The 24,065-nt window shown below is 47.6% G+C and overlaps 1 protein-coding gene across 3 annotated transcripts in view; it reads right to left on the bottom strand.

Moving 5' to 3' along the window:
• AGPAT1 (1-acylglycerol-3-phosphate O-acyltransferase 1) overlaps positions 1–24,065 on the bottom strand; it is a 48,307-nt gene that overhangs the window by 19,512 nt on the left and 4,730 nt on the right. The window contains exon 1 of one of the 3 annotated variants that reach the window (XM_082207483.1): positions 22,680–23,031. The exons of 1 other annotated variant lie outside the window; for it this stretch is intronic. The gene's annotated coding sequence lies outside the window, so the exon portion shown is untranslated. Of the gene's footprint in view, positions 1–22,380; positions 22,399–22,679; positions 23,032–24,065 lie in introns of those variants that run through there. One more of the 3 variants, XM_082207485.1, reaches the window with a different exon arrangement.

Genomic DNA, 24,065 nt, shown 5'->3' with positions numbered 1-24,065 from the left:
GTATATGTATGGTTGGAAGTGGCTTGTTTTTTTCTTTTTCTACTTTGTTTTTCTTTTGTAACTTTAAAAAAAAATCAATAAATATCATTTTAAAAAAATAATGTTTGCTTCAACTCGCTTGTGGAAACAACTCAGAGGTTATTAAGAAGAAAAATGATAACAACAAGATTGGAAGATGGGACTTGTGAACATCAAAGCAGCAGAAATATGAGAGGATTGGACCCTTCTGAGCTCGAAGCATGGGTACCCCCAACAAAAATCAAAAAAATTCGGCAAAATATTTGGATTTTATGATATGTATTGGCATAATTCGGATTAATTAATGAGACATGATTAGATTGTTAAATGGAAATTTAATAAAAATATTTTTAAAAAAATATTTGATTTTTATCCACCCTGGCTCTGGAAGTACAAAGCACACAATATAAAAGATGTGAAGTCACTGCTGAGGACCTTTGATGTACCGTGTGGCAGACAGGAAGGGGCAACGAAAAGGGGGGGGGGAGCCACTGAAGGAAACAAGAAGAGAATAAAATGTTTTACCTACAGAGACAACCAGAGTGGGGATGCACAAACCTCAGTCAGGCCAAACCTAACCTACACCCTCTTGGAAAATGGCAACAGAGACACACAGAGCCCATGTCTAGGGGACAGCAGTAAACGCATGTGCCTTTGATTCAGTCTCACATATCTTCTGTGGAACAAAGGGCAGATGCTTTTGTCTCTGGCCAACATATTCCAGCGTGAACCACTGCCAGGCGGCATGGATAAATCAGTTGTGAAACTTCAGCGTGCAGCTCTGTGCCAATACTACTGGGGGCGTAATTGCAAGTAAGAGCAATTCAACAGTGGAACAGACTCCATTGGGAGGTTTTAAAGCAGAAATTGGATCGCCATCTGCCATGGGTGCATTGCCCGGGGTTCCCTTTCTTCATTGGACTGGTCACGTTGTGCGGATGCCTAGTTATCCTCTTCCGAAGCAAGAACTCTATTCCGAACTTAAAAATGGAAAGCGTAATGTTGGTGGTCAACAGAAGAGGTTTTAAGACTCTCTCAAGGCAAATCTAAAAAAATGTAGTATAAATACCAACAACTGGGAAACACTGGCCTGCGAGCACTCCTGTTGGAGAACAGCCTTTACCAAAGGTGTCATGGGCTTTGAAGACACTCAAATTCAGGACGCAAGGGAGAAACGTGCTAAGTGGAAGGCACGCTTGGCAAATCCACACCATGATCAACTCCCACCCGGAAACCAATGTCCCCACTGTGGAAGGATGTGTGGATCCAGAATTGGCCTCCATAGTCACTTACAGACTCATTGTTAAAACCATGTTTATGGAAGACAATCTTACTCGGCTACGAGTGATCGCCAAAGAACAACTATGGAAACAGGAGCTGATTGTCCAGAGAAGCAAAGGGCAGAGAACAAGGCAGCCATGCTCACTTAGGCATCTACCAGGACCACAACGGGAAGAACTCGAGATGTTACTGGTGGAGACCACACAGGAGAACTACAGCTGGTGGCCTGGGACCCAGGGCGACTGGGACACGACCATCACACCCGCCACTTGCACATGGCCCTTGAAAGCTTGCCTAGAAAGGACACCACACTGGAAAAATTCTGTTTCCTCGCACACCAAGGGCAGAATCCAGTTCTGGAAGTGGAGTGGGAAAGAAAGGACTGGAATAAGGAAACGTTTAAGGCTGCAGTCCTAGACACCAGCCTGATGTCTTCACTGACCCGATGCCCTCCACATACTTTGGGCTGCAACTCCAATGGAGGGAGCCCAAAACATTATGGAGCTGGCAAAAATGACTGCATCAATCAGGGGCTGCCCTAATCAAAAATTCTATACAGAATGGGAATGCATAGGGGGAAACTGTACGTGAAGAAATATGGTGTTAAAGCAGAACTCTTAATAGGCAATTGCTAAGCGTGTAAGGACAAAAGAAGTAATTATAATTTATTTTATTAAAGCAACTAGAAAAAAGGATTAAGGTTGGTAAAGAGGCAGAGATGCATGCCAGAAATGAGATACCGCGGGGCAGGTTTCGTGTTAATTGTGAGCCAGTGTTAATCGTGTTAATTGTGAGCCAGTGTGGTGTAGTGGTTAAGAGCGGTAGTCACGTAATCTGGGAAACCGGGTTCGTGTCTCCGCTCCTCCACATGCAGCTGCTGGGTGACCTTGGGCCAGTCACACTTCTCTGAAGTCTCTCAGCCCCACTCACCCCACAGAGTGTTTGTTGTGGGGGAGGAAGGGAAAGGAGAATGTTAGCCGCTTTGAGACTCCTTAAAAGGGAGTGAAAGGCGGGATATCTTCTTCTTCTTCTTCTTCTTCTTCTTCTTCTTCTTCTTCTTCTTCTTCTTAATGAGGCAGTTTGGAAGAGAAACACACACAAAGGCGGCGCAGTTCGTTCCTCCACCAAACTTGCCCAATCCAATTCCTGAGCGCAGAGAGAGGCCTGGCCTTTCCCTGTGAGTCCCAGCTCAGGATTTATGGCCAGATGCAAAAGAGAGAGAGAGAGAGAGAGAGAGAGAGAGAGAGAGAGAGAGAAAGAAAGAAAGAAAGAAAGAAAGAAAGAAAGAAAGAAAGAAAGAAGAGAGTTGGGGACCAAAGCTTCTGCACTTAAGTTACGTTCACAACTGCCACTGCGGGCTCCAGAGAGGGTAGAGGCCTGAGATCTTGGGATCAGAGCAAACCATTGCAAAAAGCAGCCTTCCCCCAGCGTGAAGTCACGGGCCGGGTGGACGCAGAGGAATGGTGGGAGAAACCAGCTGAGGAACCACCAGGGGCGGGAAAGCACAGAGCCCGGGGAGCGGTGGTGGGACAACGATGAGTGGTCAGAGGGAGAAGACTGGGAGGTGGTGGTGTCTGAAGCTGTGGACGTAACAGGGTATAGTGGGGGGGGGGCTGAAAGAAGTCCAGAATCAGAAGAGGAGGTCAAGAGGCAGAGGTGAGTCTCCCCGACAAGCTCTCCTCCCCTCTGGTTTCCCAGGACTAAGAGAGGCATGAAAAGAACAGAGGAGAGGTTGGCTGCATGTAGGCAAAGTCTCCGATTGCTTGGAGAGGAGGCAACTTTTAAACGGCTGTGGGGAGACCTTCAGCCCCAGCAACTGATTCATGGGTCCAGACCTACTGAGAATGAGCTGCTGGGCTCATTAGGCCTGACACTTCATTAGTCTGGGAAGACTGCCTCTTTTCTAATAAAGAGCTAACTCCAGTGTTGACGGTGCGTCTCGGCCTTAGACACCTGGTGACCTCCGGATGCTTTGAACCACATCTTCTGCCAACCCAGCTGTAGTTCAAAAACATCTGGGGGGTACCCAGCTGGGGGGGGGAGCCAAGGTAGACAAATCTGACCACTATTTTTTTATTTGTGGGCTGCTTCTTGATAAACAAACTAAGATTTCTCAAGGAGCTTTCGGATAAGCAGAGATTCAAAAGGGGCGGCGTCTGTAAGAAAGGCGGAAAAAGGGCAGTCAGGGATTCCCTAGCTGTGATTCCTGAATTCCAGGAGGTGGACTCAATGACTCTTGCAGACCCTTCCACCGTCAAAATTCTATAATTCTATCATTTATGGGAAGAGTAGAACGCAGGACACATTAATGGGCCGACTCCAAGAAAGCCATTACACGAGTGGAAATACTTCCTCTCGTGCAAAAGGAAAGATCCCTTCCTTTTCCCCACCTCACCAATCTGGAGATTTGTTAGAAGGCTGTGGCAGCCCCTAAATTTGCAGCCTTCTGGCATTCCCACTGCACAGCATTTGCCGTATGCTGAAGACACGTCCCGAATCCCAGCCTTTGGCCGTTAAGACATTGCGGGTTGCATCAAACGCTGCGCCAGCCCCGCTTGTGCAACGTAACTTTTGTCTCCTCTTTCCGTGCCCGACCAAGTGCACATCTCGAGGGCCCACAAGGGAGGGAGGGCGGGTCTCGCCACCTTACAGCAGATTGTCAACACGTGTCTGTCAGGGAACGGAAGGCAATGCCCATAGCTGTCAACCGTCCCTTATTTGGCAGGAAACTCCCTTATCCCAGCGCCGTGTCCCGCAGCTGTCCCTTATTGATGATGTCCTTCAAATTTCCCAGATTTCATGCTCGGGAGGGAAGCAGCGGCTCGGGGTCCTCCGCTGCAAGAGAGCGTGCGCACACGAGCTGCCCTGTCTCCATCTCTCCCTCTTCCCCCTCAGGGGCGTGTCATGAGGAGACGGGTGGTAGTGGGCGGGCAGGCAGCCCCTCTCTTGCGAGACGTCCGCCGCGCTACCAGGGGAAGCCAGAGGCGGCGGCAGTGGCGGCGGCTGAAGAGGCAGCCTGAGGGAGGAGGAAGAGGAGGGGATGGGGAGGGACGCAGAAGAGCGGCGCTTCAGGAGTGCCGCAACTGCCTCTCTCTCGGGCGGGGAAGGGCTGATGGAACTCCTCGCACCAGGACGACAGCAGCCCACAACGTGCTGCTTAGCATCCCCTCCAACCAGTGCAGCATCTTAATGTAGTGATTTCCCCCTCTGCATCCCTTTCACAACTCTATTTTTATAAATCATTTGTCCATCCATAGTTCAAATTTTTACTACAAGTTTTCTGTCAATCCTACCAATGTATGTAATTCTTTATGATAGCTTTTCAACTAAATTATAAACTTTCCCCATTCTTTATGAAAGAGGTCCTCTTCCTGGTTTCTATTTCTGCCTGTAAGCTTTGCCATCTGGACGTCGTTCATCAGTTTTGTCTGCCACTCTTCTTTGGTGGGAGTTGTAGACCCGTAGGATCATCTAGTCCAACCCCCTGAAAAACACAGTCAGTGGCAGCCAAAGCAGCATGGCTCCATCAGTGCCGGATTTCTGTATAAACTAAGCCAAAATCCCTTATTTTGGCTGCTGATCCCTTATTTTCGAGGCTGCTGGTCCCTTCTTTTCACATTTGTAAGTTGACAGATATGACTCTGCCTAGTCACATAAGTTTAGAAGAAAGAAAGAAAAACACAAGAAAACCCAAGGGCACAGAGAGGTTGCAGCTCAGTGGGAGAGCATTCACTTTGTGTGCCAAAGCCCCAGGTTTAGAGACCTTTGTCTGAAACCCCTGAATAACCTCTATCAGTCAGGACTGACAGTTCTGAACTAGTTCGGCAGAGTACAAGGCAGCGTCCTTGTGTCCAAGCTTAACAAGGTCTTTGATGACAGTGGAAAAGCCCCAGCAGCTGGATCCGAGGCTTGCCATACAAACACATGAACAGCCTGCCCCCAAGCAACGCATGCAAAATAAATATATTCATTTTCAATTACAATAATCCAATAATAGCCTCATTATAACAATGCCAAATTATAATACAATTACAGTGGTACCTCGGGTTAAGTACTTATTTCGTTCTGGAGGTCTGTTCTTAACCTGAAACTGTTCTTAACCTGAAGCACCACTTTAGCTGATGGGGCCTCCCGCTGCCGCTGTGCGATTTCTGTTCTCACCCTGAAGCAAAGTTCTTAACCCGAGGTACTATTTCTGGGTTAGCAGAGTCTGTAACCTGAAGCGTATGTAACCTGACGCGTATGTAACCTGAAGCGTATGTAACCCGAGGTACCACTGTACTGATACAGCGGAACCTTGATTCTCGAACGCCTTGGTATTCGAACATTTTGGCTCCCGAACGCCGAAAACCCGGAAGTAAGTGTTCCAGTTTCTGAACATTTTTTGGAATCCGAATGTCCGGTGCCAGCTATTGATTCCAGGGCGCCTGTACAAATCAGAAGCTGCCCCTTTGTTTTCGAACATTTTGGAAGTCAAACAGACTTCTGGAACCAAGGTACCACTGTACCAATCATTCAGATGCCAAATTATATAATTTAGATGGCCTTCTGAGTGCTAGAATTGATGATTTGATTTACTTTATGTCTGCATTCCTAATATTAATTTCAATTGCACTCCAGTCAAAATGACAATCCCTTACACAACAACTGCAATATGAACGACTTCCATTCGTATTGACACATTAAATGATTTCTAAATCGACAGGTGCAGCATTCAAACTATATTCTTGCTTTACCTGTGTGTGGCAATTATTCGATCCATGGTGTTTCTTTCTGTCCTCGTAAAATATTATGTCTAGCTTTTCCAATCACGCCTTGGGCAGAACTAATATTCCACTGTGATTTTGGAGGTTCTCCATTGCTCCATCCCCATGCTTCATTGTTTTGCAACTTTAACAGCAGCTGCATAGATCACACCGTCCCATTAAATAACCTGTTTTCGCCCTTTACCTCTCCGCCTTGGATGGATCTGCGAGCTTGCCAAGGAGTTGATAAGGTTCATTACTGAGTTATTTGAAGTTCGACAGATCACTCTCCTGCACTCTAGAATTCAGATCTTTAGTTAAACTGCTCTGGTTTCAGGTGCCCCAATGTTCCAGCACGCTAACTAGTCCCCAATTAAACGAATGACAAGCAAGTTCACAAGCTGAATTCTTGAGGCCACCTGAATGAAAGAAACTTAGGGAACCTGCTCTGCATTCCAGGTTCAATCCTGCAATCCTCATCAAACCCAATGCAATGCAGGAAAAAAGCAACTGTTTTCGACGATCCCATTGCCAGTTTCTATGCAGGCCGCAAATGAGGATGCAACTGGGGCCAGGACTGAAACGCAAGCTCCTAGTCTCTAATAACAGGTGGATTTACAAGGCTGAGTAAACAAACAAACAAACAAACAAACAACCTCTGCCCCTGGGTGCTCCTGGCTCCCAGATCCCCTGGCACATTTTACACAAGGGGAGAGCTGGGAGGGGGGGAGAGCGTGAAAGCATGCTTTGTGGACTTGCCAAAAAACGCCAGGCCAGTGCTCGCCAGCTGGGGCAATCGAGGGAGCAGTTCCGATTCGCATGCACGTAAACACAGGATTCCTCAGAGCACAGACATGCAGGGCGCAATAATGTTGCACGCACTCCCTTTCCCCAGACAGGGACCTCAGGTGGCAGGCCTGACGTAAACCTCTCAAGGAGCCAATCCCGTTCCTTGCAAACCTCCGGCTCAAAAATAAAAATGCGCAAGGACACCCACAGCATCCTGGCGCTCATGCAACCATATCCCGGGCGGTAGGTCGCCGGGAAAAACCCACAGGAAACAAACTGGTCAAAACTCAGGCATTTAATGCAGCTTTTTAAGAACAGAGCAGCCCTGAGAGCTCCAGGTATAGGGCGGTACAGCGGTGCCTCAGGTTACATACGCTTCAGGTTACATATACTTCAGGTTACAGACTCCGCTAACCCAGAAATAGTGCTTCAGGTTAAGAACTTTGCTTCAGGATGAGACCAGAAATTGTGCTCTGGCGGCGCGGCGGCAGCAGGGGGCCCCATTAGCTAAAGTGGTGCTTCAGGTTAAGAACAGTTTCAGGTTAAGAATGGACCTCCGGAACGAATTAAGTACTTAACCTGAGGTACCACTGTATATAAATTCAATAAACAACAACAACAACAACCACCTCCCTTCTGCTCTACCTGCCTCAGTGATACTGGAAAAAACAACCACCCAAGGCTCTTAATAACTTTGCCCCCCAGGATGGTTGTGAGCGAGGGGGGTGCCCAGCACCAAGAGCGTTGAAAAGGATTTTGGGTGCTAATGACAGTCATCTTAACCATTGCTAGCGGCAAATAATTGCCAATAGCAGCAGCCATAATAATATGACCTAAATTGGAGATTTCTCTGCTGAAAAGTTTCCAGATCTGGGATTTCTGCACACACACACAAACACACCCCAGTGACATGCCAATGTGTCAGATCTTTCAGGAAGCAACAGGGGGTCTTCTTCATGGGGAGCGGGCTCAGGCCAGCATCTGAAATTTACCAGGTGCATTTTGCGACCAAGTGAAGGTGTCCGGGAGCCAGGATGACGCTTGACATCTCCACCATCTGCAGCTGCAAGCCTGGGGGACTGTTTTCTCACACTAATACCACATCCTGTAGAGTTCTATCCGTGATATTTTAAGTGCACAATCAGAATGAATTTCAGGAACCCAAAAGCCGTCTGTTTTGGCGACCGTAACCCTGGTTTAAGGACCCATTTGGCCCCTAGCTTATTTATCTGAGTTTCTAACGCTGCTCATGACCCGTGGGCAAGCTTTGCACACCAAAAACCCCACAATAAATCCCTGGAAATTTCCAGTGAAGTGGCTTTCATGGAAGCGGAAAGGGGTCTTGCCCACCACCTGCCAGGACCCTGGAGATCCACTCCCGGAGAGAGCCTATCAGCCTCCCCCAACTTGGTTTTCCCCAAATGTCTTGAACTACAACTCCCATCAACCCCAGCTAGCCTGAGCAGCCCTCAGAGATGATTGGAGCTGTAGTCCAATAGCATATGGAGAGCTTTGGTTGCTAGGAGACCCCTATTTCCTTCCCAGAGTAGTTTAACAACCAGTCTTCCCAGGGAACTCTGGGGATTATAGCTCTGGGAGGAGAATGAGGTCTCCCAACAACTCTCTGCATTCTTAAACTACAGTTCCCAGAATTCTTTGGGGGGAAGCCATGAATGTTTTGAGTAGGACCACAGTGTTTGAAATAAATGGTGTGGATGTGGCCTCAGAGAATGCTACTTAGCACCATCTTACAACATGATACAGTGGTACCTCGGGTTACAGGCGCATCAGGTTACAGACTCCGCTAACCCAGAAATAGTACCTTGGGTTAAGAACTTTGCTTCAGGATGAGAACAGAAATCACGCGGTGACAGCGGGAGGCCCCATTAGCTAAAGTGGTACCTCAGGTTAAGAACAGTTTCAGGTTAAGAACGGACCTCCAGGATGAATCATGGCAAGAAAAATTGATGGACTATGCAGAACTGGCAAAACTGACATACAAGCCACAGGACAAGGATAACTGTGACTTTAAAGACGAATGGGAACCCTTTACAAAGTATTTGAAGACGCAACAAAGCAAACTGGACTCCTTGGCTGGTTTTGAATAAACCAAACTTTTTATTGATAATGATCAGCTAAATAGTTTGAGGATCTGTACAACTGTGTAACATGCAGAAAACAGCATTCCTAGGGAAATCAAAGACTGGAACTGAGGGAAGTCATGGGGTGGGGGTGGGGTTCTGTGGGGGGAGGGAAGAAAAATGGGGGGAAATAAGGATGATATGTTTCTGGATAATGTGTTTTGTTTTAATTTTGAATAAAAAAGCTATTAAAAAAAAAAAGAACCGACCTCCGGAACAAATTAAGTTATTAACCCGAGGTACCACTGTACTTTGCAGGATTAACATAAACCAGAAAGAGAGAGGTCCCTGCCAGGAGGAGATTACAATCTAGATTCTACACACACTTGATAGTGGGAAGAAAACAAGAGACGGGGAAGGCAAACGCGGTAATACAGAGACAGAAGCCGGATGACACAAAAGAGGTCATGGGGTTAAATTCAAACATTAGCCTTGTATTTCTTTGTCGCTTGCTACAAAAAATTCTCACAGCTAACAAAACTTAAAACTTAGAAGACACCCGAAAGATTAAAAAAGCGTTACTTAGAAACACAGAATTGTAAAGTTGGAAGGGACCCCAAAGGCCATCGACCAGAGGTTTATCGGCAACATTGCAGAACATATTTGACTTCTCAGCCGCTTGCAATGCCGGAATCAGAACTGAAACATCCCTGACAGATGGCTATCCAACCCCCGCTTAAAAATCTCCAAGGAAGGGGAGTCCACTGCTTTCCGAGGGGGTTCTTTCCACATGACTAAAAGTGCTCATCCTGCAATAACATAAAGAGGACAAGTGCCCTGATATATATGGCAACCATGCCACAAGACCCTAGTTAAGAGCCATATGCCTGAAGATGAATGTCATTGCCTTCCACCTAAAAGCAGATAATGGAGATAATTTAAGATTTCTTTATTTAATCATGGCAGTGGATTCTCTCACTCCCTAGTGCAGGCGTAGGCAAACTCGGCCCTCCAGATGTTTTTGAGACTACAATTCCCACCATCCCTGACCACTGGTCCTGTTAGCTAGCTAGGGATGATGGGAGTTGTAGTCCCAAAACATCTGGAGGGCCGAGTTTGCCTACGCCTGCCCTAGTGGAAGGACTCCTGGGATAACTCAATAGAGCACAAGAATTTTAATCTCAGGGTTGTGGGTTCAAGCCCCACGCTCAGCAAAAAGATCCCGGCATTACAGGGGGTTGGACTAGATGACCCCATGGTCCCTTCTATGGTTCTATGATTGCAATTCTATGATCCAGGCTGTGGTGCCTTCCTCCAGGAAACTATAAGCTTGTCAGGGGCACTGCACGTCACCCAAGCTTTCCATTTTATTTCCTTACAATAATTATGACAAAAAAACCACACTCATATAACAGGACAGTGCTTTAAACCAATAAATAAAACGCAGCGACCAGCGGCAATATAACTTAAAACTGCAGAGCAAATAATACTTTAAGACACAAATGCCTAGAGATGTGAAAACATCCTTAACCATTTATTTACAAAATACTTTTGCAGCGGGGAGCATTTTAAAAGGGCAGTACATTTTTTAAAACATGCAATGAAATCCACATTTCCACCCTACCACAATTCAAAATATGACTAGAAGTTCACAGAACAAAGAAGCTCAAGAAACCATTTCCCACACAGTACAAGGCAAAAAAAATGTTTGTTTTTTTAGACTGAGCACCACTTTCCAAAAATCATTAAGCGTTTTACAACATACCTTAAATCACAACGCTCAAGTACAACAAGAAAAAAACCAGAAAAAGTCTACATTATAGACCGCAACGGACAGCTAAACAGGGCATCCTCTTAAATTATAAATAAAAAACCAACTCAAACAAAATTCAGTAAAAACCACACATTTTTAAAATAGCATAACTAAGCAAAAAATAAAAATAAACTCGCTCTTCCTAACCCATCATATGCTCAAGCATACCATTAAACAAGGCAATCTAATTAAATCCCCAGCCCTAGATGCAATAATAAACAAAACTTGAAACTGAAACTAAAACTGCTCTCTGATTCGTATGTGACCCTTCTCCCCAAAAAAACAATGTGTATCTGACCACCTGCGTTCACTATTAAAGAGTAATTTCTATTTTCCACTTTTCTTCCAAAGAGTTCAGAGTTTCTTCCCTCTTCCCATTTCATCCTGACAACAACACTGCGAGGCTGCTCAGGTAGTGAGATAGGTCGGCCAAGAAGCTTTGCAGCCATTCCTGGTCCAACATCCTACCTAACCCATGAATGGGGAACTTGAGTGGCCCTACAGTCTGCTGCTAGACTACAACTCCCATCATCCCTGACCATTGGCCAAACGGGCTTGGGCTGATGGGAGCTGGGGTTTTACAACATCGGGAGGGCTCCCATCCCTGTTCTAACCACATCATAGCAGCTCTCCTTAAGAAAACCTTCCCCAACTTGTATTGGACTACAACTCCCATCAGCCACAGCTAGGTATTGATGGAAGGTGCAGGACTAAAGAGTTTTAATGAAATTAATATATATTTACAAAAAAGCTATGCATGGGTGTTGGCTCACACAGCAAGTGAAAATCACTCCCCAAGATTTTATTTACGATTGCAGTTTTAAAAAGCGGGAGGGAAAATAATTTTAAGCAAACAGAAAAGCAAAAATCAATTGCCAGCTGACAATGAACGTAAGAACATTCCATCAATCCTGCTTGAAACGTAGGCATTAATATAGGCAGCCCAAACAGGCATCTTAAGCGAAACTGGGGGTTGTTAAGTCGCATGTTCTAATGTAAGAAAGGACGAGTCAAAGTAGAACAATTAAAACCACAGAGACGTTATTGGCCTCCGTACAAGCCTAACCCTGTTCTGCTTAGGCGGCAAACTTCTCAGCCACCCCCCACTTCTCGCCAAAGGAGAAAAGCAGCCTTGTAGTCTGGCAACAAGGAATTGTGTGCAGGCAAGGAAGTGGGCTGGAGGAAGATGGTGGGGAAAGGGTGAAGCTCTCTGTCCTTCTCCCAGCACAGGAACCCAGCGGATCGTAAGGCTAGTCCAAAGGGATATTTGTTTTGTTTTGCAGGATGAATACTTATGGGTGCATGGAGTGGATGAAGCATGCCTTTATTCCATCTCCCGGTTCCCAAAAATCTTTTCAATATATATATGGTCCTCCAACAGAGGACGTATCAGCTATTAATGATATTAACCCAACACACTTCAGCTGCAGGGAGCTTTCTCCAGGGGCTTATCTCGCTTGTTTCTTTGAAAGCTGCTCAAGGACCATCCAATTTTAAGAGATCTTACAGGGCAAGATATAAGCGGCTGAAGGAGGCTCACTTGAGCCAAAACACACGGGGCTAATGTATAAAACAAATATTCACCCTTTCCAGCATCTCTGGGATCACAGAATCATAGAACTGTAGAGTTTGAAGGGACCACAAAGATCATCTGGTCCAAGAGCTTCAAACCATGTTTTTCCCTTTTTAAAAGAAAAAATAAATAAAGCATTTTGATACCACTGTCCCTAGCTGAAGACAGTTCCAAAATAGACTCAGGGTGCAGCTAACCTCCTGGGAAAGGCAGGTTCCGCTCTCAGCCAAATTTTAAATCAGTGGTTTCTGAACTTTTTCCAACCACCGCCTCCTTGGTTCTATAAACGTGCCCCCGGTGCCCCCTACCCTAATAAAAAGCATTATTCAGAATTGTAGTTTGCACAGCCCCCTATGGAAGATAACAACACATCAAGTTCAAAACAGCAGCAATTATTTGCATTTATTCAAAATCCAACTGGAACTGTTTAGTTTAATTAATTCAACAAAATGGATGAACTTGACCCGGCGAAGCCAGCTTTTTTTGAGTCCTATAGTCATTTGGTCTCCCTTTGCCTCCCGGGGGGGGGGGGCGAGGCACCACCCACAACTGGTTCAAATGGGCTACCTGCCAGTCAATACTGGAATAAAGGATGCTCAGATCTTAGGGACGAAGTATTCCTCGCTGCCACCTCCATAAGAGCACACCTGTGTGCATACTATGCCAATCATCCTGGAACAAAAGCTCATAAAAAAGCACACTATTGCACTTACCACTACAGATGTGGGTTTGCATCCAAGTCCCTTGAATGATGATGCCATCTCAACCCCGCAATGGCCAGTCTTAGGAGCAAGGGATAAATGAGCAATCTGTGACAACAGCGCTTGGAAGGAAGCCACAGAGAGAGGCGCTCTCTATTTCTCTCTCCTCCCTCGCAAAAACGACCCTCAGAAATTAAGGCTTGCTTGAGCAGAAGGAGCTACTGAAAGAAGAAAGTCAGGGTGTGTGTAGTAGAACAATCTCCTTTCAGCCATCTTAACTGCATTACAGCCCCTGACAACAGTTTTGAGAGCTAACTAACGCATAGGGAAACTGAACTTTTAATTATCTTCCACACACACCCTTAAAAGGTAAAGGGACCCCTGACCATTAGGTCCAGTCGTGGCCGACTCTGGGGTTGCAGCGCTCATCTCGCTTTATTGGCCGAGGGAGCCGACGTACAGCTTCCGGGTCATGTGGCCAGCATGACTAGCCACTTCTGGCAAACCAGAGCAGCGCACGGAAACACCATTTACCTTCCCGCCGGAGTGGTACCTATTTATCTACTTGCACTTTGACGTGCTTTCGAACTGCTAGGTTGGCAGGTGCTGGGACCAAGCAACGGGAGCTCACCCCGTCACGGGAATTCGGACCTGGCTCTGTGGTTTAACCCACAGCGCCACCCACGTACCTACACACACCCTTACAGTACAGTATATTGCCAGTACAGTACAGTACAGTATATTGCCAAACCCTTTGGCAAAACAAGATAGCGCTGTGACTAGCCCTGTGAAGGCGTGTTAAATATTCCAGTTATGCCCACCGCAGGCTTCCTGGCCCTTATCTGAAGAAGGCTTCTGTGTGACTCAGAAGCTTGCTATCCCGTCAAAGGCATCTGCCAATCAAAATGTAATTTGAGCCCTTTGGAATGTTCGCCTCAACTACCCTAAATTTCTTGTCTGGAAGCCTGGATATTGTAAAACAGGAAGTTATCTTCACTGCGGCACAGAAGGACAGGTGCCAAAGGACACTGGTTCTCTTCAACCGGTCCCAAAGGAGTAGAAAAAGACACTCTGCTACAAAATCTCCACTCCTGTCTTGGCTATGTCCACTGAATGGAAGATGGCAGGATCCCCCAGGGATGCGCTCTGCAGGGAAATGGCTTGAGGCACCCGGTCCACTGGCGGACCAACTCTGCGATACTAAGATGTCTGCAAATGTGACACAAAGGCTGGCGACATCAACCCCGCCATGTGGGAATCCCTTGCAGACGACAGACCATGCATCCATAGCAGCGACCAGAGGAATGACGCCTGGGAGGAGTGCAGAGAGAAGAAATGCCATGGTGCATTTGTAACAGCAAAACCGGGTGCCTTCATCTGCCCCGGCTGCAACAAAACATGTCTCTCCCGTATCAGTCTCTACAGCCACAGCAGGCGCTGTAACTCTCCAGCAGTTTCAACTTCGCCCACGAAGGCGCACTCTTCCACTGTCTCCCGAGACAAACAGATGCCAAATATTTACCATAATTTGAAAGGCTTCTCTTTCCACTTTGGGAGCTGATGCCATTTGCCTTATGGCAAGTCAGGCCATTGTTCCTATCTAGCTCTGCATTTTCTACCCTGGCTCTCTGGGCTTTGGGGGACAGTCCTCTCCTGGAGACTTAACATGGGACCTTCTACATGCAAATCTGATGTCCTGCTACTGGCCTACGGCCTTCCCCATTTCCTCTCCTGACCCAACACTTTATAACCCCCAAAAAGCCTTTCCCACCACCCTGCACAAAGACACTCACTTCCCATTCAGTGCACAAAGACCTCTATCAGGAACAGTGTTAGAAACTCAGATATATAAGCTAGGCGCCAAACAGCCCCTTAAACCTGGGATGCGGCTGCCACGACAGAACGTCCGTACGCCGGGGGTTGGACTAGATGACCCTTGGGTCCCTTCGATTCTACGATCTCAACAACATTGCTTGGCTGTAGCTTGCGCTGACAACAATTCAATTCCCCCAGTGTGCAAAGAAGAGAAACACACAAGGTGAAAATGGAAATGGTATTAACCGTGGACTAAGGCCAGGGGTTCTAAACTGTGGCCTGTGAGCTCCACTTGGTTGGCCTGATGTGACGGAGGACTAAGATGCCCAGCAAGGTGCCCATGATCTGTGCCACAGCGCAGGAGCAAAAGGCATGCATCTTTTGCTGCGCACAAAATCAGGTTGCCCGATGAAGATGCCCCGTGCCAACCTGGCGCCCAGAAATCTCCACACCGTCTGGGTTTGCTCAGCATCGAGATGGCGTTAGGCAAGGCCAAAGGGGTTCCCGGTCAATTATCCCACAGAACAATGGTGTCAAAAATCTTGATAAGATTAGATTCCTGCGGATTAGATTAGATTAGATTCCTGCAGATTAGATTAGATTAGATTCCTGAGGTTGAATCCTGACAAGACAAGACTGTTTTGGGGGGGGGTCGGAGCTAAACATTACAAGTTAAGAGCGTTTGCAGATGACTTAGTACTGACTTTACAAGAGCCAATCACTAGTACGAAAAGGGTTTTAGAAATAATACAACAGTTTGGCCAGGTAGCTGGATTTAAGTTGAATAAACAAAAAACCAAAGTTTTAGGAAAAAACTTAACAGACATGGAAAAGGAGAAATTCCAAGAAGAGACAGGGCTGACAGTGGTTAAGAAGGTGAAATACCTAGGGGTTTATTTGACATCCAAAAATGTGAATTTGTATAAGGACAATTATGAAAAATGTTGGTCAGAAATCAAAAAAGATCTAGAAATATGGTCAAATTTGAAATTGTCAATGTTAGGCCGAATTGCGGTGATTAAAATGAATGTATTGCCTAGAATGCTATTTTTGTTTCAGACCTTGCAGATTCTCGACAAGATGGAATGTTTCAAGAGGTGGCAGAAAGATATTTCGAAATTTGTCTGGCAGGGCAAAAAGCCCAGAATTAAATTCAAAATATTGACAGATGCAAAAGAAAGAGGGGGTTTTGCCCTGCCGGACTTAAAATTGTACTATGAGGCAGCAGCTTTTTGCTGGCTGAAAGAATGGATGCTCCTCGAGAATACGGACATTTTGGATCTGGAGGGTTTTAACAATGCTTTTGGTTGGCATGCATATCTATGGTATGACAAAGTTAATAGTGCCTTTAAAAATCATATTGTTAGAAAAGCACTATATGTTTGGATAAGATATAAAGATCTGTTGGAAAACAAAACCCCTAGATGGGTGTCACCAGTGGAGGCTAAAGCAGTGAAGAAACTCAATATGGAGGTCGGATGGCCGAAGTATTGGGAAATTTTGGAACAGGATGGAGATAAGCTTAAACTACAAAGCCATGAGAAATTGAAACATAAAGTACAAAATTGGTTTCAATATCGTCAAATAATGGAGTTTTTTAAACAGGATAGGAAAATTGGTTTCCAGGTGGAAAAATCAAAACTAGAAACTGAGTTATTAGAACCCAATACTAAGATTTTATCTAGAATGTATAACTTGTTGCTGAAATGGAGTACACAGGACGAAACAGTCAAATCGGTTATGATCAAGTGGGCACAGGATGTTGGGCACAATATCATGTCAGCTGACTGGGAATGGTTATGGAACACTGGTATTAAATTCACGGCATGTAATGCCTTAAAGGAAAATATTATGAAAATGGTCTACAGGTGGTACATGACTCCAGTCAAGCTGGCAAAAAATTATCATTTGCCCGATAATAAATGTTGGAAATGTAGAGAGACTGAAGGTACCTTCTATCACCTCTGGTGGACGTGCCCGAAGATTAAGGCTTTCTGGGAAATGATCTATAATGAAATGAAAAAGGTACTTAAATGTACTTTTCCTAAAAAGCCAGAGGCCTTTCTCTTGGGCATTGTCGGCCAATTGGTGTTAAAAGGGGATAGAACTTTTTTTATGTATGCTACAACAGCAGCAAGAATACTCATCGCGAAGTATTGGAAGACACAAGATCTACCCACTCTGGAAGAATGGCAGACGAAAGTGATGGACTATATGACATTGGCTGAGATGACAGACAGAATCCGTGACCAACGAAAGGAGACGGTGGAAGAAGAATGGAGAAAATTTAAAAGCTACCTTAAGGACTATTATAAACTTAATGAATGTTAAAGTGTTGTGGTTTTCAGAGACAAAGGGATACAGTGATATAAGGTTAGAATATAGAGAGGACCAAGATGACAGAGGTTGGAAGTAACAATTGGGAGTTGCTAAAAATTATGGACATTGGGATGCAGAAAGGGGGGGGGAAGGGGAAGTCCAAGAAAAGAGGCTTATGAAAATATGTTATGAAACTATACGTGTATGTTTGTCTTTTTAAGTGTTTGTTTGTTATTTAAAAACTTTGTAAAACCAATAAAAATTCTATAAAAAAAAAAAGACTGTTTTGGGGGGACAGGAGGCGGGCAGGTGTGGAGGACCCCCTGGTCCTGAATGGAGTAACTGTGCCCCTGAAGGACCAGGTGCGCAGCCTGGGAGCCATTCTGGACTCACACCTGTCTATGGAGGCGCAGGTCAATTCTGTGTCCAGGACAGCTGTCTACCAGCTCCATCTGGTACGCAAGCTGAGACCCTACCTGCCCACAGACGGTCTTGCCAGAGTGCTACATGCTCTAGTTATCTCTCGCTTGGACTACTGCAATGCGCTCTATGTGGGGCTACCTTTGAAGGTGACCCGGAAACTACAACTAATCCAGAATGCGGTAGCCAGACTGATGACTGGGAGCGGCTGCCAAGACCACATAACACTGGTCTTGAAAGACCTACACTGGCTCCCAGTACGTTTCCGAGCACAATTTAAAGTGTTGGTGCTGACCTTTAAAGCCCTAAATGGCCTTGGTCCAGTATATCTGAAGGAGCGTCTCCACCCCCATTATTCTGCCCGGGCACTGAGATCCAGCGCCGAGGGCCTTCTGGCGGTTCCCTCACCGCAAGAAGCCAAGTTACAGGGAACCAGGCAGAGGGCCTTCTTGGTAGTGGCACCAGCCCTGTGGAACACCCTCCCACCAGATGTCAAAGAGAACAACAACTACCAGACTTTTAGACGACATCTGAAGGCAGCCCTGTTTAGGGAAGCTTCTAATGTTTAATAGATGATTGTATTTAATATTCTGCTGAAAGGCGCCCAGAGTGGCTGGGGAAACCCAGCCAGATGGGCGGGGTATAAATATATTATTATTATTATTATTATTATTATTATTATTATTATTATTGCTGCAGGGGGTTGGACTAGATGACCCTTGGGGTACCCTTTCAACTCTACATTTCTATGAACCATACTCTGGTTGTCAACAATCAAGCCTTCAGTGTTATGGGCCCATTCTCGTGGACGGCTCTTCCAACGGAGATGTTCAAACATTTGCTGAAAACTTTGCCACCAGGCAGACCATAGAAGTATCCTACCACTTTAAGAAGTCACGGCTTCCCCCAGGGAATCCTGGGAAGTGTAGTTAATGAAGGGTGTCAGGCACTGTCAAGATACGTGCTGCTATTCCCCTCACAGAGCTACGGTATCCCAAGCTTCCTCGTCTCCACCCCCATCGTTCTACCCGGGCACTGAGGTCCAGCACAGAGGGCCTTCTGGCAGTTCCCTCACTGCGAGAAGCCAAGTTACAGGGAACCAGGCAGAGGGCCTTCTCGGTGGTGGCACCCACCCTCCCACCAGATGTCAAAGAGAACAACAACTACCAGACTTTTAAAAGACATCTGAAGGCAGCCCTCTTTAGGGAAGCTTTGAATGTTTGATGCATTACTGTATTTTAATATTTTGTTGGAAGCCACCCAGAGTAGCTGGGGAAGCCCAGCCAAATGGGCGGGGTATAAATAATAAATTATATTATTATTATTAACCTCTTTGGCAAGCGTGGCTCTGGAACAGGGGTCTCCTAACAATTCTCGGCACCCTCTACAAACTGCATCTCCCAGAATTCTTTGGGTAAAGTGGTATTGTAAATGCTTTAATTCTGTGCTGCGAATGTGCATTAAGTAGAACTTAGCGGGAACCCACCCCAAAATCCTTAACATTTTGCCATAGTGGCTGGGGTTGGTGGAAGTTGAGTCCCACCACCTAAATTCCCCGGGAGTTATTGCAAGAAATATTGGTACAAGAAGCACTCTGAAGAGTCAAAACAGCAGTATGTAGACAGCTGAGTACTGTGACCACTTTTTCCCCACCTGTGCAGTGCAGCCAATCTAAACTGATCAGCCAAGGACTCTTCCTTGCACCCCCCGAAATCTGCAGAAAGTACCATAACGGAGATGTCACAAGGTTGTGGACATAGACCTTTCATTCCGGAATACCTCTGCCAAGACCCCAGCCTTCCTGGTCTTTTACAAACATGGAAACTCCAGAAGGCCTCACCAATTCAGTTTTCAGTTTGCAAATACTCCTTGTGGGAGGCCCAGATCCAGGAAGCTCTGGATTCAAGTCCTTAGTCCAGCCATGGCAATTCAGCCCCTATTTCACCACCGGCTCAAATGGGATTTATAAAGGCCTCTCACTCTGGGCTGCTACAGGAATGTGATAAAGATTATCATCATCATTGTCAGGGCTGCTACCCAGTCCCAGCTCACATAGGACCACGTTAGCCAGCGTTCACGTTAAAAGAGTCTTTATTGGGTTACAGGTTCCATTTCCAAACTGCAATGTGCAGCCCTACGTCTTCTATGTCAGACCGGCGAAGACCCGTCTGAGTCTCCGCCTCTAGCACACCAGCTTAATACCCTAGCCTTGCTCCACCTCCTGCGCCTTTCCTTCCGTCTCTGGGTCCTTCTGCCCCCCGGGGTCTCTTCTTTCCTACTCTCTTCTGACGCGGACCCCCCTGACCCTTCCGCCTCCTTGCGGCAGGCTTTGGGACCTGGCTCACTCTCCGGGCTGCTTACTGCGCCAGCTTCCGCTGCATTTGAACTTGGCGCGCGCGCCCAACTCTCTACCTTCCTCTTGATCGTTTCGTCGCTCCCCGAGGTGGGCGTGACTACTCCTGACTCATGCCCTCCCTCCTGCTGAAAGCCTCCGGAACCCGATGTCTGGTCCCCTTTCTCCCCGCTGCTCCCGGCTGGGCACGTGGGTCCCAATCTCCAACTGCTGCTCTCTGATCCCTCTCTGGACCCTTCTTCCTGGGGTGTCCCCCTACTTTCCCCCCTTGCTCTGACCGCTGGCGCTCCCTTCTGGGAATCCTCGGACTCACTGGACAGGCTCGGTGATCTCGGGTCGTCATCCCCACTCATCCTTCCTTCGTATTCCTCCCCCTCGCTCTCTGTCTCCTCCCTTCTCTGCGTCTCTGCTCCTGAACCCCTGACAATCATCATTATATATTTATTTATACCCTACCTTTTCACCCAACAGGGACTCAAGGCGGCTTACAGATAAAACAAAAACAGCTAAAAATGTTTTTTTAGGTGGGAGGGACAATTATTTTAAAAAAACCAAATTAAACTTTAATAGAATTAAAACTCTCTGTAGCTTAAAGGACCTACTAAAAACAGAGATAATTACAATAAAAGCGGCATGGCACCAGCCCTTTCCTTAAAATCAGTCAGTTCCCAAAAGCCTGTTGGAATAAGGTTTTCACCTGCCAGTGGAAGACCAACAAGGAGGGAGCCAGTCTGGCTTCTCTAGGAAAGGAGTTCCAGAGTCTGGGGGACACCACCAAGAAGGCCCTCTCCTTCAGCAGGGCTGTGAGGGTGGTGGGACCCAGAGAAGGACACCCCCCGAAGATGTCGGAACCTGGGCTAAGTCATAGGAGGAAACACAGTCTTTCAAAAAGCTTGGACCCAAGCGGTGCTGGGCTTTCTAGGTCATAGCCAGCACTCTGCTTTGACCCCGGAAATATTATTATCATTATCATTATTATTATTAGTGGTAGCTATTGGAGCTGTTGTCGTCTGCTCCATGTAACCAGCCCTGGGCGACAATCTGGCTGCCGCTTTTTGAGGCAGCTGGGAGTTTTCTGAGCACTTTTCAAAGGCAGCGCTACATAAAGCAAGTTGCTGTAATCCAAACGGGAAGTAACTAAGGCGTGTGTCACCGTGGCCCAATCAGAACAGTGATAAAAACCTTTTGAAGGCTGCTGCTCTTAATCCTCAGAATGGCACCATCATCAGAACAGGGGAGGGAAAACAAGACAGAAGCTGCTAAAGCAAAAAAAAATTAGGCTGCATAAACACCATGCATTTAAAGAACATGGCTTGCCCCAAAGAATTCTGGGAACTGCAATTCACCCCTCACCGACCGATGGAACTACTGTCCCCATTATTCTTTTTTTGTGGGGGGAAGGAGTTTAAATGGACGATGTGGCTGCAGTCTAATGAGGCTTTTCCTCTCCAATAAAGATGAACCCAGAGCAAGCCTGCGTGCCCAGCTCCGCCTGGCCTCAAGCCCTTTCCACCCACAACCTGTTCAACAAAAAGCTTTTATAAGAGGGTGGGGTGGGGAGATGGCAGCCACACTCCCACTCCCGGCAGCCCTGGCCAGCATGACCAATGGTCAGGGCTGAGGAGAGCTGTGGCCCAGCAATGTTTGGAAGACCGGATCCTCCCTGCCCCTGCTTGAGCGTTCCCTTGGCCTGGTGCCTTGCAATCTCCCACACCCCTCACCCCTGACCATTGGTCATGCTGGCTGGGAGGAAAAGGCCAACGGCATCTGGCTGAGAGCAGCTGGCCTGCATCGCATCGCGTTTCCCGCGCCCCCTTCCCAGACTATATATTCAGTATATTACACCTCCCGCTTCCAGAAGCACCCCATATCACGCCGTATCAGAGCCATGTGCTCTTCCAAATTCCGCGAAACCCTTCCACTAGGCCCCTCGCCCTCCTCCCAAGGCACATATCAAGTTATACCTTCCCGTTCCCTCTCGGCAAGTGTCCCCACTGCGCTGCCCCTCTCCCAACCAGCTGCCCCATCTCATTCTACTTCCCCCCTACAAAAAAATAAATCACAACTCCTTGGAAATGCCCTCCTGGTACCCATCCCAAACCTCCCCAGCACAAAATACCCCCCCCCCAAAAAAAGGAGTCTCCCTCAGAAAGCCACCCCCATATTGTAGACCCCATTGCAGGCACCCCATTGCAGGAACCCCAAACCTACACACACACACACACACACACAGGCTCTTACTTTCCAGGCCCCCCCCAAGTCATACCTCCCAGCTGCTCACCACCACCAGCACTCCCTATAACCCCACAGCAGCCCTTCAATTGCCCCCCCCCCCCAAAAAAAACCTGGGCACTTTGCAATTACCATTATTACCCCCCCAATTGCTACTCGCCCATCACCGGCGGCTCCCAGGGCGGGTTACAACAATCCCCCCCCTAACGAGGTTAAAAGGCCTCTGAGTTCCCAGCTTACCTCCACCGTTGCGAAACATCCTCCCCAAATTCAGCTTCCTTGGCCCCTCCCACCCCAACCCCTTAAAACTCTCTCTCCCCGCCCCCGCCCCACTGACCAAGACACCCAAGGCGATTTATACCTCGCGTCGCAGAGGAGGACCCTTTCCCAGCCCCATAGCGCACCCCCACCCCAAAAACACACCCCTCCCAGGGTGGCTTGTAGGGGGACGACTCCCTCCCTCCCTCTCTCCCACCCACCCACCCCGCTCTGCGGCTGCACCCCAGCCCCCCCACCCCAGCTGCCCATCACCCCCTTACCTGGCTGCGCGGGGCCTCCCCCTTCGCGGGGGAGTAGGGAGGCGGGGGGGGCTCCTGAAGGCCCCTGCCCGGCTACCCCCCGCGCCCCCAGGGCCCGGCCATGGTGGAGGAGATGGAGCTGCTGCAGCTACAGCTGCTGCTGCTTCAGGGATGCGCTGCAAAAAGGAGGAAAAGTGGGGTGGGGGGGTCTTGTTGGAAGAAGAGGAAGGTGGGGGGGAGGAATCGGATGCTCGAGCCCGGCTGCCTGCTGGTGGCTCTACCGGCGCGGGCCACTTCCTCAGGGCTGGAGTCAGTGTGGGGCGGGGGGGGGCGCCAGAAAGGCAGGAAGTGGGGGGCAGCTGATGGGCAGCCCCGGCCGCCAATAGCAGCAGCTCCTTCCTCTCTTGTCCCCCCCTCTCTCTCCCTCTCCCCCTCCCCACCCCGTGACCACTGTGCTCGCTCTCCGCCCCCCCCCCGTCTCTCTCTCTTGCTTCCTCTGCTGCTGGTGCTTCTCGCGCATTCTCGCGGCTCGCCACCCCTCCTCTTCCTCCCGCCGGCCTCCCACCCGGGGCTCCCATTCATTCATCCGCTGGCTTCATTCATTCCTGCCAACCATCGCCCCCCCCCCTCCACCCGCCAGCGTTCTTTCTCTTCTTCTCCTCGGGGGAGAAAAAGAATAGAGATAAGGGAGCGTTTGTCTCCTCTCCGTTAGCTTTCGGAGCGGTTCGTGACTACTCGGAAGGAGGAAAGCCGGTTTTGGATGTGATGCCTAACAGGGACCTATGCCTTTTTGTGGGGGGTGCGTAGGGTTGGGGATGTACAAACGAACATGTTTGTTTCAACATGCATGACGTATAAATAAGTTTATAATCCTCCCTTCACCAACAGCAGGTCCCAGGGAAGGTTACTATAATTACAAATTAAAAACAGATATATGTATGTATATAAGTGTGTGTGTGTGTGTGTCTGCGCATATGTGTGTGTGTGTGTGTGTGTGTACAGTGGTACCTCAGCTTATGTACTTAATTCATTCCGGAGGTCTGTACTTAACCTGAAACTGTTCTTAACCTGAAGCACCACTTTAGCTAATGGGGCCTCCTGCTGCCGCCGCGCTGCCAGAGCACGATTTCTGTTCTCGTCCTGAAGCAAAGTTCTTAATCTGAAGCACTATTTCTGGGTTAGCGGAGTCTGTAACCTGAAGCGTATGTAACCTGAAGCGTATGTAACCCAAGGTACCACTCTGTGTGTGTGTGTGTGTGTGTATGGATTCTGTATCTTTACTCATTGAAGCAACCTTAGTGTCACATGAAAAGTGTGAAAAAGCTTTAATAAAATATTATGTTTATTTTAAAAAGCCATGCGAAATAAAAGGTAACCCTTTGAGTTCACTAGGGCTTACTCTCGGGT

This window comes from Podarcis vaucheri, assembly GCF_965113315.1.
Source record: "Podarcis vaucheri genome assembly, chromosome: 2".
NCBI classification, from domain to species: domain Eukaryota; kingdom Metazoa; phylum Chordata; class Lepidosauria; order Squamata; family Lacertidae; genus Podarcis; species Podarcis vaucheri.
This window is presented reverse-complemented; position numbering and strand designations above follow the sequence as displayed.